Here is a 14,418-nt window from a genome sequence, read left to right as displayed (position 1 = left end):
CCTGGGGAGATACATAAAGAAATGAAATGGGGAGGAAGTGCAGGAGGGGTGGTGGTTTGGGTAGAAGTGATAGGTTAAATCTCAGTCCCAGAACTGGCTGTGCTTTGAGCTTGTTTGCAGGTGGGTTTTCAGGAGGATCTAGTTTCTAATTCTGAAATTCAATCTGCAGGGTCTAATTCAAATCTCTCTTTTCCTGCTTCCTGCGGTACTTCAGATGCAGTAACTCCAGATACTGTACAAAGGGATGGCAAGTCCTTCCAAAGGGCAGCCCCTGCTCCTCCCCAGGCTCAGCTAGGCTCCATCCTGTGCAGGCTTGGAACAGAACACCTAAGGTGGGTACCCTCAGCACGCAGAGGTCTGACCCTGCAGCCCTTGCTGTTCCTGTAACTGAACAGGAGAATTTTCGTTTGGTGGATGAACCCCACTGGTTTATTTTCATCTGCCTGCTGTTGTTGTGAGACACCCTTACTTCCCAGGCCCTTCGCACATACAGGAGACTGCTTCATTCTGCAGTCCCACCCCAACAGATCCCACTTGCAGACCTCCGCATACCCCATCCGCAGACAGAGCCTACCACGGACTCATGGCATCACTCTCTGGTTTTCCTATGGAAATCTTTTGCACAGCTCCCAGCATTTTGCTTCACAGGAGACAAGAGAGGTGTTTGATTTTTTGAAAGATAAGGTGCAAGTAGTTTCAGTGGAAAGGTTTTCAAGGCAAAACTGACAATCTTGTTACCAAAACAATGGCATTATATGGCAATATGATTGTAATTATGAAGCTAAATCCTTCCAAAGCAGGGTTCTGTCATTCCCTATACTTGTTACAATTGCTGTCATACAAATGAGTTCATTATTTTTATCTTTTTTTTTCCTTCTTATTACAGGTTTTGTCATAAGAATAACTCATCAAGGTTTTATGACCAATAAATTCTCTAAATTACAGTCCAAGGATGCATTACTTTTCCTCCATATTCTGTTTTTAATTGCCAGGCTATTTCCCACTTGCCTTTCTTAATGACTCGTTAGGCTTAAGGGGAAAGAACAGAATTTAGTCCACCTAAGATTTTGCATCACGTTTTGGACACCTCTCAAGGGAAGTGATGCATTAGGAGGAGGAAAAATGTGACTTGTGTCTTGAGAGAAGACTTCAAGTATCAAGGGTACTCAAAAGAAAATGGAGATTCTTCAGAAAGCCCCAGATGAAGTGGTGTTTACTAAAGTGGTTTGAGCAATTACTTCCAATGAGAAACTCATTCAAGATGTATGTGATTTTTGTAAGATACAGGTATCTGAATAATCTTTTTTCTGTGTAACTAGGTCTCCTGGGATCGTTTCAGAGTTCTGGAGATTGAATTTAGACGTGTCCTTAGAAACCTTGTGAAATCAGGACTGAAGAGAATAAGAGGTGATGGTTTTGGTTACAAATTCCTGCTGTGAGCTGCTTGTGTTGCTGCCTGTTGTGAGTGAGGGGGTGTGGGGGCAGACAGGCAGCCACATGTACAGGGCTTCTGCTGGGCCCCTGCTCTGCAGTAAAGGCAAACTTTAGCCATTTTGAGTGTGCTAGAACCAATGGCCTATTCCAGCGCTGCCACTTGCTATCAGAAGGGGGCTCTGGGGTACCTACCAGGGTACCTGTATAAGAAAATGGGCCCATAAAAGTGCCTTTTCAGATGCCCCAGCAAGTTTACCCCATCCCCGGCAGCGCTCAAGGTCAGGTTGGACACAGGGGCTTGGAGCAAGCTGCTCTAGTGGAAGGTGACCCTGCCCATGGTAGGGGTTGGAACTGGGTGAGCTTTAAGGTGCCTTCCAACACAAACTGGTTTGGGATTCTGTGATTTGCTACGATGCTGTGATTTGGCTGTGCTGGGCATTCTGCAGGCACAAAGTTTGTCTGTAGGTTCATGGCAAGGGTCCTTCTTGTGCTGCATGTGGGCTCCACAGCACAGACTCGATGGAGGGGCTCAGCTGAGAGGTTATCGGCCCTGGTGGTGTGTGTGGTTCAGAAATGTTTTCGGAAGAGCTAAAGAGCAAGTTAAAAGCTGTTAACTTCATGCTAACAAAAGGAGTTTCACACTTGTGCCTACCCCACAAATCTCTCTAGAGGGAGGCAGAGAGCCATTTCTCCAGGAAGATTCCCTAGTTTATGTGTGCAGCACAATCAGCAGCAACAAAAAAGCGCTCTTTGTCAAGTGTGTTTCAGGTGGCAGCACAGGTTATGCTAGTGGCAAAGTCCTTAAATATTCACCTCCATCACTGGCTCAGCAGGATTTTGCTCTTGCAAAAGCCGTACAGCACTTTTCCTGCAATTGCAGCTCTCCGATTGTAGCCCTTCTAGTGCAGAACCAGGGGGTGCTTGAGGAAACTGGCTCTGAATTGGGCTCTGGCTAATCAAGACTAGAACTCCTAACAAAGTAGCCCAGTCCTCACGCCTGTGCTTCCAGGATGGTGGCTAATTATTTCACCAGTGTGAGGATTATTTAAATGCACTTCCCAATATGTTTCTTCCTCTGCCAACCGTGAGCACTTTGCTGCGAGTGTCTTTGAGCACTTTGCTGCGAGTGTCTTCTCATGCGTATTCAGTGATTCCACCAGCTGCTTACTTGGGCTTCATTCACAAAATCCCCAATTTTGATCATTGCTCCATGTGCTCTATGTGGGATAAAATCCTGCCTCTCTGGAGCTGATGAAAAACACCTTGTTGGCTTCAGGCCAGGCACTGAGAAAATCTTCTCTTTTGCTAGAAGAGTTTTAGGTTATTCTCAAACCCTACATTGGCACAACAGCCTCCTTCCTAAATAGACTCTACTTTTAGTGTCCAAACTCTTCAGACAATCAGACTTGTAAATGACACTGCTCACTACAGCATGGCCATTTCCTATCCCCTGTGCCGTGGACACCCAGCCTCACTCACAGGGGTCCGTGTCCTTGTCCTGGCGCTTTTCCTTCTCACGTTGACCAGAGCATCGTGGAGTCCCGTGTGTGAAACTCTCAAATGCAGGTCACTCCAACCCACACAGTGTCAAAGTCTGCAGCTTGTTAGCTGGCAAGAACCCAGACCAGTAAATCGTGGGTCCTACAAAACAGTTTGCAGCAGCACTGCCATGAAATGATGTGAATGCAGCCTCAATTATAGGGCTGAAACATCTGCATGTAGGGTTGCAGGCCATGTTTTCTCTCTGGTAACTCAAGTCCTAATGTGCATTAACTGTTTAAAACCAATTTTGTTGCAGTTAAAATTGAATATGACTGTTAGTCTAGAAAATATGGCCTATTTCCTTTTACTAGTTAGTTTTTAAAGGTGTTTTACAATTCAAATGAGCCATGCAATTAAAGGTGACATTGCCAAAACTGGACAGACTAAAATTAGACATTCCTGCTGTGTGTTAGAGCTTGGCCCACATTTAGATCATGCTGTCTTTGGGCTGTACCTGTCTGCTTCAATCTCATGAGTCAACAGGATACTGAAATGTTCCAGAATCCTGTTCTTTGTGTTTTTCTATTCTTTCTGTCTTGCAGTATTACTCTTATGCTTCTTTGCCTATATAGCATTTAGTGCTCAAGTCACACTCACAGACATACACTCGTGCACACACAGAGCAGCATTTTAGCATGCTTTGCATGGAGAACGAGGAAGCACTTTGTTATTATTGCATTTACTGACCTGACTGCTACAAACACAGAACTACAAACAACTCTGCCTCCCAGTCCTGAGTTCACAATGGAATAGGAGGCTCACATCTGTGCTGCTTAGCTAATAAACCTCAGAGCAGAGGGAGCTTCTAGATGTGGGCCACAGTCACTTACGTGCTTTGATTTATGTAGCTTCAGTGCAGTACTTCAGTTACAAGGCTGTTGAGAGAGGAGTCATCTTTGATGGGAGCATGGAGGAGCACGGAGGGTGTCTGGATCTCTGGCACACACCAGAGGCCACTGGCAGCAGCAGGGCCCAGAGTTCCTGACATCTCACCTTCTAAATAATCCTCTGCATTGCTGAAGTTTCTAATTATACTATCCTGAGGCAGTCACTGCTCTGGTTGCCATTAGCATTTAACAGCGTAGCATATTCTGCCATGCTTTGGGAGCAGTGTTAGTGTGAAGGCTCAAGGAAAATTAGAAGTAGAAAATGAGGAGTATCTCCCAGAAAATGCCTATTGTTCTTTGAACAAAGGAGGTGGCCATAAAGAAATTTCTCCTTCATTTCAGACTCAGCTAAAAGCGTTTAATAATGGCATTCCTCACATCAGTGAAGTCCTGATTGAGCCCACTGTGAAGTGAGGGGACTCGGGTTAATTCTCTCAGATCAGTTTCATGTTGGTACAGCTGAGTTACCTGACATGATAGGATTCCTTTAGATCAGGAAGGGGAGGAGAAATAATTTGTTTCTTTCTGGGAGTGGGGGCAAGGATTTAGTATTTAAAGCTGTGTGTTGTGTGTGCACACCTCCAAGTCAGGATGAGAAAGGATATGCACTTCTTCGGGGAGGAAACACAATAAAACAACAGAAAGTGTATTTTAAGTTACCCAGTCAGCTCCCTGGCAAGACAAGATGATATTCAACAATACATAATAAGGTAGTGTTTGCATAGCACGTATAAGATGCTTTACAATGTGCTGTTTAGCTTCGATATTATAAAGTAGCATATAAATATGCTAAAACCTAGCTGTATTGCCTGCCGCTTTCTGAAATGCCTTTCACCGTGTATCACTGCTGCTTGTCACATGGAACAAGCACAAAACCATCTGATTCCAGAAGCAGTGAACTTCTTTTTTAAAAGCTAGTCACTGTTTTATGGCACCGGTTACAAGATCCAGCTCTTTTCACACTGGGGCAGGCATTTGAATCCAGCCCAGGTTGGTAGTGAGGTCTGTTGAGTGACCTATGTGAACAGAGTTTTTGGTTGCAGCCCAGATCCTGATGGAAGGATGCCCAGGCTGCTGGAAGGCCCGTACCTGCTGGCAGCACCATTAGCAGTGTCAGAGCGGGAGCCCACAGCATGCTCCCTTGGGTGGTCTCAGGTCAGCATTGAAACACACTGGTGATGGTGACACAAGGTCACCTGCATTGCTGTGTGTGCAGAGAACACACTTGCCTGAGAGCACTAGTGGGTTATGAGGTTGCTGCTAGGGGGTGAGCGCTCAGAAAAGTTAAGCCCACTATCTGACCTCAGCTTCAGCTCCAACATACAGGGCTTGTATGTAATTCTTGGAGTGAATGAGGGATTTGTGGAGTGTTACAGCACTGGGAGAATAACAGAAAGTAGAGTGCACTCATCTGAGGATGAAGCAGCCTTCCAGTGTCTGAAGGGGGCCTACAAGGATGCTGCTCTTCATTAGGGTGACAGGGCAAGGGATAATGGTTCAAACTTAAACAGGGGAGATTTAGGTTAGGTGGTCCCTTCCAACCCAGACCAGTCTGGAATTGTAAGATAATTTAACATTGGAATCCCCAAGAAGGACGTGGTGAATTCTCCATCTCTTGCAGCCTTTGGATGTCTCATTCCGGAAGAGATGCCAGAGCCCAGGCAGTTGTTAGGATTTGATGGGGAAATGACTGTGTGACGTTCTTTGGTTTGCTATGCTTAAGAGTTATCCTGAGTCATCTTCGTGAGCTGGCCTTAAAACGGGGAATCAGGTGACTCTGGTGGAAAGATTGACGTGTGGCAATATTTACTCCAGAGATTTTATTGTTGGCAGTAAAGTGTCCTTGTGTTTATCTTTTAATAGCTGTAGGCTTCGTATCTGAACTCGGGGCTCTTTTAACCTCTGGGGTCAGTACTCTCACCTGAAGGCTCTGAGCACCTCCTGCATGCCAGCGTGGCTCCAGCTTTGTGTTGCACACAGGACCCTTAGATGACAAGCCAGAAGGTGCCACAGCATCTCACCCCCACCTCTGCCATCATGTCCACAGGTACACTTGTATTGCCTGACAAGAAGACACGTAAATCCCAACTGTCAGGAAACAAAGCAGTTTTTAAACTTTAACGAGCAGAGTAATGGAAATCAAATACAAAGGAAATGAAAAAAAAAGGACTAAAATGTTTTTTATTTTGGTGTTCTGCAGGGAGAAGTGTGTACACTAAATAATAAATAAGCCCTGCAATGTTTTTACAGCTTCTTTCGTATGCGTGAATATTTAAAACATGCAAAAACATGGAATAGGCATTTACTGAGGACAAAAAGAGAGAACTGGTTTTCTGTACAGAGAGCGAGATGGGGAAAACAGAGAGATGCATGTTTAATGGATTGCTGTTCACAGAAGGGAGAGATTTCCAAGTGTGAACATATTTGTAGACAAACCAATCTGACAAGTTCGCTTGGGGATGATGTATTACAGCAGAATTGGCCTGGGAAGCAGAATTTTGTTGTGAGGGTGTTGGCTGGTGTCAGCAATGCCTGCTGGGGTTTGGCAGCCACACTGTCAGCGCTCCCAGCTACCGTGGGGCTGCTCAGGCCGGGGCTTTGGTACCCAAGAGGTCCTGGTCATGTGCAGCCAGCAAAAGACAGCTTAATTTGTTGAGAAGACTCCAGAGAGACCTTAGAGCAGCTCCAGTGCCTAAAGGGGCTGCAGGAAACCTGGACAAGGGCCTGTAGGGACAGGCCAAGGGGAATGGCTTGAACCTCCCCAAGGGGAGACTGAGCTGAGCTCTTAGGCAGAAGCTCTTCCCTGTGAGGGTGCTGAGGCGCTGGCACAGGGTGCCCAGAGAAGCTGTGGCTGCCCCATCCCTGGCAGTGCTCAAGGCCAGGTTGGACACAGGGGCTTGGAGCAAGCTGCTCCAGTGGAAGGGGTCCCTGCCTGTGGCAGGGGTTGGAGCTGGAGGAGCTTTAAGGTCCCTTCCAACCCAAACCAGTCTGGGATTCTGTGATTATCATTGGAGCCAGAGAGGATCAATAACTGTGACCCCTTAAGCTGTTTTGTAAGAGGGGGAGAGCGAACACAGGAGAGCTGTGGGTGCAGCTCTCTCTGCCTGCTGCAGACCTTAAAGGCACAGTATTTCCTTCAGCATCGATAGCTCCTGTGTGAAGTGCAGTTGCAAAGCACACTCCGCAGGTGTCAGAAACCTGGTCACAGCTCTAGGCTCTTTTATCAAGTGAATGCCAAGGGCAGCCCTACACGGGCTTGTCTTCGCTCTGTGATGGATCTCAGGAGGTCTGGGTTCAGCTTCCGTTTCAGCCACAAGACCTTAGGCTGATCACTTCCTTTGTGTCCTGTCCCCACTCCCATGAGTGGGAAGATGTCCTGGTTTCAGGACTTAGCATTTCATGAAGGGCTGGTTCTCACTGTTGGTATTGGCAGCACTGACTGCAGTGAAGCCCCAGTGTTGACTGGGTCTTCCCTGCAGGCAGAGGAAGGGATGCTGGTACTGTCATGGAAAGGGCAGGGTATTTTCTCAGTAATAAGGAAGGTGACAGACTAGGGAAGTGTGGCCTAGGAGTTTATCAGGGACTTTCTCCATGGCTAGCTTGGCTCCTATCTTTGTCTTTGGAAGTAGCTGAAACCAGAGAAAAAGAGGCCTGTTGCCACAACTGGCAAGGGCTCATTATTCACTATTCCATGGCTTATGGTTTAATGCTTCTTTAACTGGACGTTTTTTTTTTCCTCCTGACGTTTGATTTCTTTTTGCCAACTTTATATTTTAATGCATGTTTTTATGGAAATATTTATAGTGCACATGTTGCGTATAAAACACCATCATAAAGCTTTTTTTCTTCAGTCCTGTTGAAATAAATGATGTTATTATTATAATAATTTCATAGGGTTATATCTGTTCTGTAATGAAAAAGACCTGTGGCTGCTTGAGCCATCAACCCAGCAGTTTTTACAGCTTTCTGTAGCTGGAGTGACCTCATGGAGCTGCTGAAACTTTTAAGAGACTCCATTTCCCAGCAGAGGAGGGCATACAAAGCAGAATGAGCAGATAGGAGAAGAGAAAGGACATCTGCATGCAGCCATACAGCCTGGCTGAGCCCTGGTCAAGAAGCCAGTGTTGCCTTTATACTGCACACAGGGAGGATGCCAGTATTTACTTCCTGAGTGTTACCTGCATGTGGGATAAGGTTTGCTCCTCGAACTCTAAAGAACCGTTTTCAGGCCAGGAGCCCTACCTCGTGGTGTCTGGTAGTGCTGGAGGATGGAGTGTGTAAAGGCCTTCTGAACATGAGTCCACTGCTTAAGCTGCAGACTTCTTGTCTGCCTTCAGCTTCGCAGACTCTGAGTTGCGTTTCTCAGCAAGGATGTATGTAAATACATGTTGGCAGGTTGTTGCACTCGGCCTGGGGAGTGAGTATCAGAATAGGAAGATAGGGACTAAATATGTAAGCACCTGTTTGTGTAAGTCCATGTGTGTGTGCGTGCAGGGACTCACAAGCTTTAGTGATGCATTTGCAGAGGTTCAGGCAAACAACTGTAAAGTACTGTGGATTTAGAGGAGGTTTTAAAAATTAATACTCAAACATGAAAATGCTTTATACAAGAAAGAAACCTTTTAGGAACTTTTGCATCCTAGGAAAAGCAGTAATGAATAATTCAACCCTGCACCAAGGAAACCGATTTGCTGAACAAGTGTAAAATAAATCTGAGGTTGAACTAGTTCAGATCACCTAAATTGAGAATCTAGCTCAGAAATGGTAAAAGTAGGTACAGCACGAGAGCCTTGGCAAAGCCAATAAGCTACAGTCCCATGAAAGGTGATGAGATTCAATCCTGTGCTAGGAGAGCTTTGCTACTTAGACCTGATTTGCCTGTAGATTAGGATCCAAGTTTGTTCTCTTTAGAATGCTCTGTCCTATTTGTGGTATCTTCAAAAAAGAACAGAAAAAGAATAGAACAAGGAGAAGGTAGAGACGGAATAGAGCAGAAGATGAAACCAGAGCTGAAGTGTTTAGAGGGTGAATGGAGAGAAAAAGTGGAAGCTGTTTGGATTTGGTCTGAGCCTCCATATAAAATGTTTTATATGTTCACAGCATTGAGCCTGATTTACTCTCTAGTTTTCATGAATATCACACTCTGGGCATGTATTATCCCACTTTCTATGCTCAGGTATGTGAATTGCCAGGAGCCTAACTCTCCCTTCAAGGATGGGATCTGTCCATTTACTCCTAACAATGCTCTGGAGCTTCCTTCCCGGCTGTGAGTGAATCAGATGCGAGTGAAGTCACTCTGGGTGAAGACCTTTGCCTCTAGCAAAGGCTGCTTAAGGTCACCCATGGTTTTCTGGAAAGGACATGCCTCTGTGGTGCTTATCCTAGAAGGCCCACACTTCAGCAGTCACCTTCTCTTTGACCTTCATGGTAGAGCTCTGCATCGGTGGGGTGAGGAGGAGGAATTCACAGGAGAGAGGAACAGTGTTTTCTCACTTGACAGTTTACTTCAGACACAAATTCGTTTGCTGCCCTTGAAGCAACCCGGTCAAGGCTGTGTGGTCCAGTTGGAAGCCCAGTCCTGTTTCTGATTCATACGAGGAGCTCGGCATAGAGTGAGCCCTTTCTCTGCCATGCCATAAAAGAGCTGGGTTTTGCGTAGTGCACTTTGGAATGAGCCCCTCCAAGGAACAGGCTCCATAAAGTTTTTATAACTCATATTTTATAAGGTATAGTGAGTTGGGCGAAAGGAGGTTTTCTCATGTGTATGTGTGTGCATATGAATGAGAGCTAATACACAAGTAATTCAGCCTGGCAAAGGAGGCTGGACCACAGTCCCAGTCTCTGTGTAAGTTGGCCCTAGGATGTGGATGAGAGTAAAGTCTGTGGGGAATAGTACAGCAGTGGTCAGAGAGATGTCATAAACCCCTGTCATTTTCATAGCAGGAGCAAGAACTCTCCTTGTAGTGGCCGACCGTGTCCTTGAGTGATGTATGAGGATCTCACCAGTGAAGGACCAGCTTCACCTAACCCATTTGGTGAGTTTGAAGAATTTCTTGTGAGAAACAGACAGTTCTCTTGGTATCAGGTGTTTAAGCCTTACTCTGATGGTGTAGGTCCATCAATGCACGCCTGCTGTGGGAGTATAAAAGAGAAAACAACACTGAATTGCTTCTCTTTTCTTTCCAAAATGGACATTCACCCCAGCAAACCCCAGAGCTTTGGTAACTTGGTGCATCTTTGAAAGCTGAGGTCCTTGTATGAAAGACATCTTTTTGGTCTCATGGGCTCCATAGTAAGTTAACTTCTGTTTGGCATTTTTTTCCATCAAAGATTCAGATTAGAAATGTCTGCAGACTGTCGGTAGAGAAACAAACCTTGGCTTTACTGCTCAGAGCAGCCTGGTAGCTGTGGCACTGGTGTAAAGCATGGGCAGGGATTTCTAACCAAGGGAAACTGGTTTTTCTCATGTTGCTTTGGACTCTGCATGGCCTGTATGTTCAGCTGCTAAACACAGCTGTGAGGGCACAGCTCAGGAAATCCAGAGGGTAAGGCTGAGGGTGCAAGGCTGCTCATGGCTGACCTCAGGAGGTGAATCCTCCTCTGTGGTCAGTGGGTGGGATTCCTCCATGGAACATCAGCTTGTGCAGTTAGAAGTTCTGTCTGGGGCAGAGACTGAACCACACAGTGCTGTGCAGAAACTCATCCGTCTGTGCACAGGTTCTCAGCTTTCCATGTTTCAGGTTCTCCTATAAAACACAGATTTTGCTTGTAGGACAAACGCCTTTGGGGAATTGCTTGGAAAACCCACCATCAGATTCACATTGATACCGTCAGTGAATGCAAGCATGGAGTAATCCTGAATCAGGCTCCATCATATTGTGACATACCAAAGCCATATAAAACTGTTTTAGAATTTGAATTGTAAGGAGTCTTATGATCAGCTTTGATGGCTAGAAACTTCTCCCCCTTCTCCATCCCTTTGGCTGCAAAGGGGACCACGAGCCTGTTGTATTGCATGACTCTTGCTCCCAGTGTTTTGTAGTTTAAAAAAACCCCAACCCAAAAAACATCATTCTGCAACAGTAATTTAGACATGGTCAGGACTTGAGCAGTTGTAAGGAATATTACCTGCCATAAAGTTTGAATGGTGTTGAATTTACAGAAAATGCCTGATGTAAAATCATACTGTCAGGAACAATTAGCCATGGTGCATAAAAAACCCCTTACAGAGATTACACTTCCCAGATTGTTTTACAGAAAAACTTTGTGTTAATGTTATGCTTTGAATGCCTTTTGCCATGAAACATTTAAGAAACAACAGTTTATAGTCTCTGATCTTTATGGTTTGGAAGAGTGAACACTCTCCTCCTGTTAGGCCAAATTGATGTTTTAAATTCAGGAGAAACCCCATCATGTTATAAAAAGGAGAGAATGTCCTAAGAAGAAAGTGGTCAAATCATTCCAAGATGTTATGGGTTTAAAGGGGTTTTTTTTCAGCTTTTTTTCCTACGGAAAAATTTTCATGATCCTGGGCATATGGTCAAAAAACACACAAGTGAGGTATTTTTAGACAAGCACATTTGGGATAAAATTACCGGCTCCAGCGTGTGCAGGGACAACCTGGTCTGTCCACAGCGAGGTGGGTGCAGGAGGGTGTCCCTTCTCCGTGCTGGGGGACTGGACACTGGTTCTGCTGCAGCACGGTGCTCCTGCTTGGGAAGACAGAGTGAGGGGGGAAGTCTTTTCCTTCTGCATTGTCTGAGCTCTTGTGTTTTCTCTGCAGGGATTTGCTGCCCACCTCAGCACTGGTGGAAAAGCAGAACTGGGAACAAACAAGTGCCTGCCCAAAGCAGGATCACTCCATCCATGTTTCCTGCTCTCTGCCATAACTGTGACAGTGAAAGGGATGAGAAACACTGCTGCCAGGCAGGTGAGGAACCTTCCTGTCCCCTCACACCAAAGGGAGCTGCAGGCATGGAACAGCTCTCACCCACTTTTAGGGTTCAGTCACCATCCATCCCTCCGTGCATCCCAGCCAACAACCCCTGTGCATCCCTGGGGCCCAGCCCTGCAGCTCAGACTCATTTGAATGATTCAGGGTCCAAGTTGCAGTTCTTTTCCAGCCCTGTCAGCACTGCAGAGCCAAGGCATCCCTGGCAGCTCAGGCTGGATTCTGTTTGGCCTCACGCATCATCACCAGTCTTGCCAGTTAATTCAGGCGGAGGGTGATGATGTGTGAGGTAGAAAAAGCACAGCCTGGCCTTCAGGTGCTGGGCACAGTCACCACAAAGGCAGTCAGGAAAGTGCTGTTTCCATTCCTGCACTTGAGCAAGCGTGACCTGGGAATCCTTGAGGCTGGAACAGATCCTGGACCTCAGTGAGGTTTACTGCTCGGCCACAGATGTATCTGAATTACTGAGAAGCTGCCCTGGGAGCGGGTTTGTGTCACTGTGGGCTGTGCTAACACCAGGACAGCACTGCCAGCCCAGGTGAGGATCCTTAGCAAAGAGAGACCTTTTTGAGCCTGGTAGACTCATGGATGCCTGCCAGCAGCCTTGCCTAGCCACTGAGTGAGGGTCACCTCCCTAAATCCCTATGGCCAGCATTGGGGCTTTCTTGTTGAGCACCCTGGAACACGCTGCTGCAGGACAGGTTTCCTGCAGCAAACCCCTTTGTCCCCTTCTCTAGTGGAGGAGGCAGATGCCCCAAGCCTCTGCTGTGCCCTCCCATGCACCCCCAGCGCCAGGGTGCTCAGGAGGGACACATCAGGTTTGTTCTGTTTAAGGGGTGCCTTAGTCTTGATGGATGTATGGCTATTTTAGGAGTGGCCAGCATTACCCTGGTATTACACTAATAAATGCATACCAGGATGAACTCTGTGCGGCATTTTCAGTTCCCACTGCCCCATATTAGGAGACATGGGACCAAAATAACTGCAAAAGCCTATAGCCATGCAAAGAACACAATATGAAATGCAGACCAGGAAACAGACTGAGGCATGATCATCAGTAATGCCCAAAAGTCATAATCCACAGAGTTTCTGGCAAGACTGGAAAAGCAAACCACACAAGATCCTGGAATACATGTGCAGGTATGCACTGAGTTTATTCTGGCACAAACCAAAGTATGGACCTAATAAAAAGTCCACATGTCTGACATTGTGTGCTGTTCTTTTGAACTGACAGAGAAAGGGATTATCAGGATGGTGACCAAACTACATTAGGTTTTGGATTTGTGGATGAATAAGCCAGACATTGGCCTGCCTATATGTATTGTCAGTGGTTGATGGCATCCCATGCAATCACAGCCTTACAAATACTCATATGCATGTAAGAAGGCCAGTGTGAGTAGAACCAGTGAGTCATCATTGTAAATCATCATTCTTTGGTTTGTAGGTTCAGGTTTGTATCCAGCTGAAGGAAAAGGGTGAGAAGGAAGGTATATATCCATGAGGAGAATGAAAGTTTAGAGAGGAGTCTTTTTTACATATGGTATTTAGAGTGGCTCATGCTGCTCAGAAGGGCCAGGACTTGATCCAGAGCTGATAGCGATGCCTTTCCACTGACTTTCAGGGAATCTGGATCTTTTCGACTAGTACTGACTGCTTGTGACGAGCTTGGTGCTCAGGCAGTGATGTACACACAGAAAATCAACCCTAAGCTCTCCTGGAAACGCTCCTGTTTGCTCTTCTGTGATAAGTTTACTTATAGACCCTAAAAATCTCATCACAGAAGGCTTCACAGGATGCATGGTGGGACTCTGAAACCCCAGATACCTCAGTTGTACTTGTTTGTAAGACTTCAGACGGCAGTCAGGCACTATGCCTTTAAGGTGGATTCCTCTGAGTAAAGCTGAAGTGCCAGGAGTACTTCTTTCAACTCCAGATGATGTGATATATTAGTTTGGTCTCAGAAGCCACAGTGTTTCCTTATTGATGTAGCTTTGATCTAAAAAGCTGTTTATTTATGTTTTATTGAACAATAAAACATCCAGTAAACATGGCCTATGCTTTTTTTATGTTCTACATGAATTCTGTCATGAAAATGTCAAGAAAAGTAATGAAGATCTTTACTGTGGTGTTGCTGCTGGTGTCTTCCTTTGGAAGTTCTTATGCTCTGTGTTTCTGTTCATCTGACTGTAAAATTCATAAGGCCTGCAGATGTCCTGCCTGCTGAGCATCTGGAGGAGAAGGAAGTTTTTCCTTATGAAATCCCAATGGATACGCTACTGAGGGCATTATGAGAATATAATGATTTGACATTTCTCTTTGATGCCACTTGATAGGGTCTCTATTGTGATTATCCAGAGGTATTAATTATTGTGGTGGAAATTACTTCCTGTGCTCAGCTACTTGTGTGATGTTCCTGCTATAGGGAATATTCCTTATCCACAGTATCTCACAGCAGCCAGTGAGCTACAGGAACTCCTGGTCAAAACCTGGGGCACAGGCTCTCAGCCCTAATTGCACTGGATCCCTGCAGTGAGCATGGTAACAGATCCCAGGTTTTTAGAGTATCAGTAATATCCCAAATTTCCTACCAGTGCTGCCTTCCTT

The 14,418-nt window shown here is 45.8% G+C and overlaps 1 long non-coding RNA gene across 2 annotated transcripts; it reads left to right on the top strand.

The window, feature by feature from the left end:
• Positions 1 to 3: 3 nt before the first annotated feature.
• Positions 4 to 9,881, top strand: LOC133211353 (uncharacterized). Of its 2 annotated transcripts, XR_009725183.1 has the most exons (4): positions 4 to 332; positions 1,320 to 1,407; positions 8,964 to 9,039; positions 9,807 to 9,881. It is a non-coding gene; the product is annotated as an uncharacterized LOC133211353 (long non-coding RNA). The 2 variants fall into 2 exon arrangements; XR_009725184.1 differs by lacking the exon at positions 8,964 to 9,039 and having other exon boundaries at positions 20 to 332.
• The last annotated feature ends 4,537 nt before the right edge of the window (positions 9,882 to 14,418 follow it).

Source organism: Neopsephotus bourkii, unplaced genomic scaffold (assembly GCF_033783945.1).
Source record: "Neopsephotus bourkii isolate Nb327-2 ecotype Australia unplaced genomic scaffold, CSIRO-AGI_Nbou_v1 NB_593, whole genome shotgun sequence".
In the NCBI taxonomy this organism is placed as follows: domain Eukaryota; kingdom Metazoa; phylum Chordata; class Aves; order Psittaciformes; family Psittacidae; genus Neopsephotus; species Neopsephotus bourkii.
This window is presented reverse-complemented; position numbering and strand designations above follow the sequence as displayed.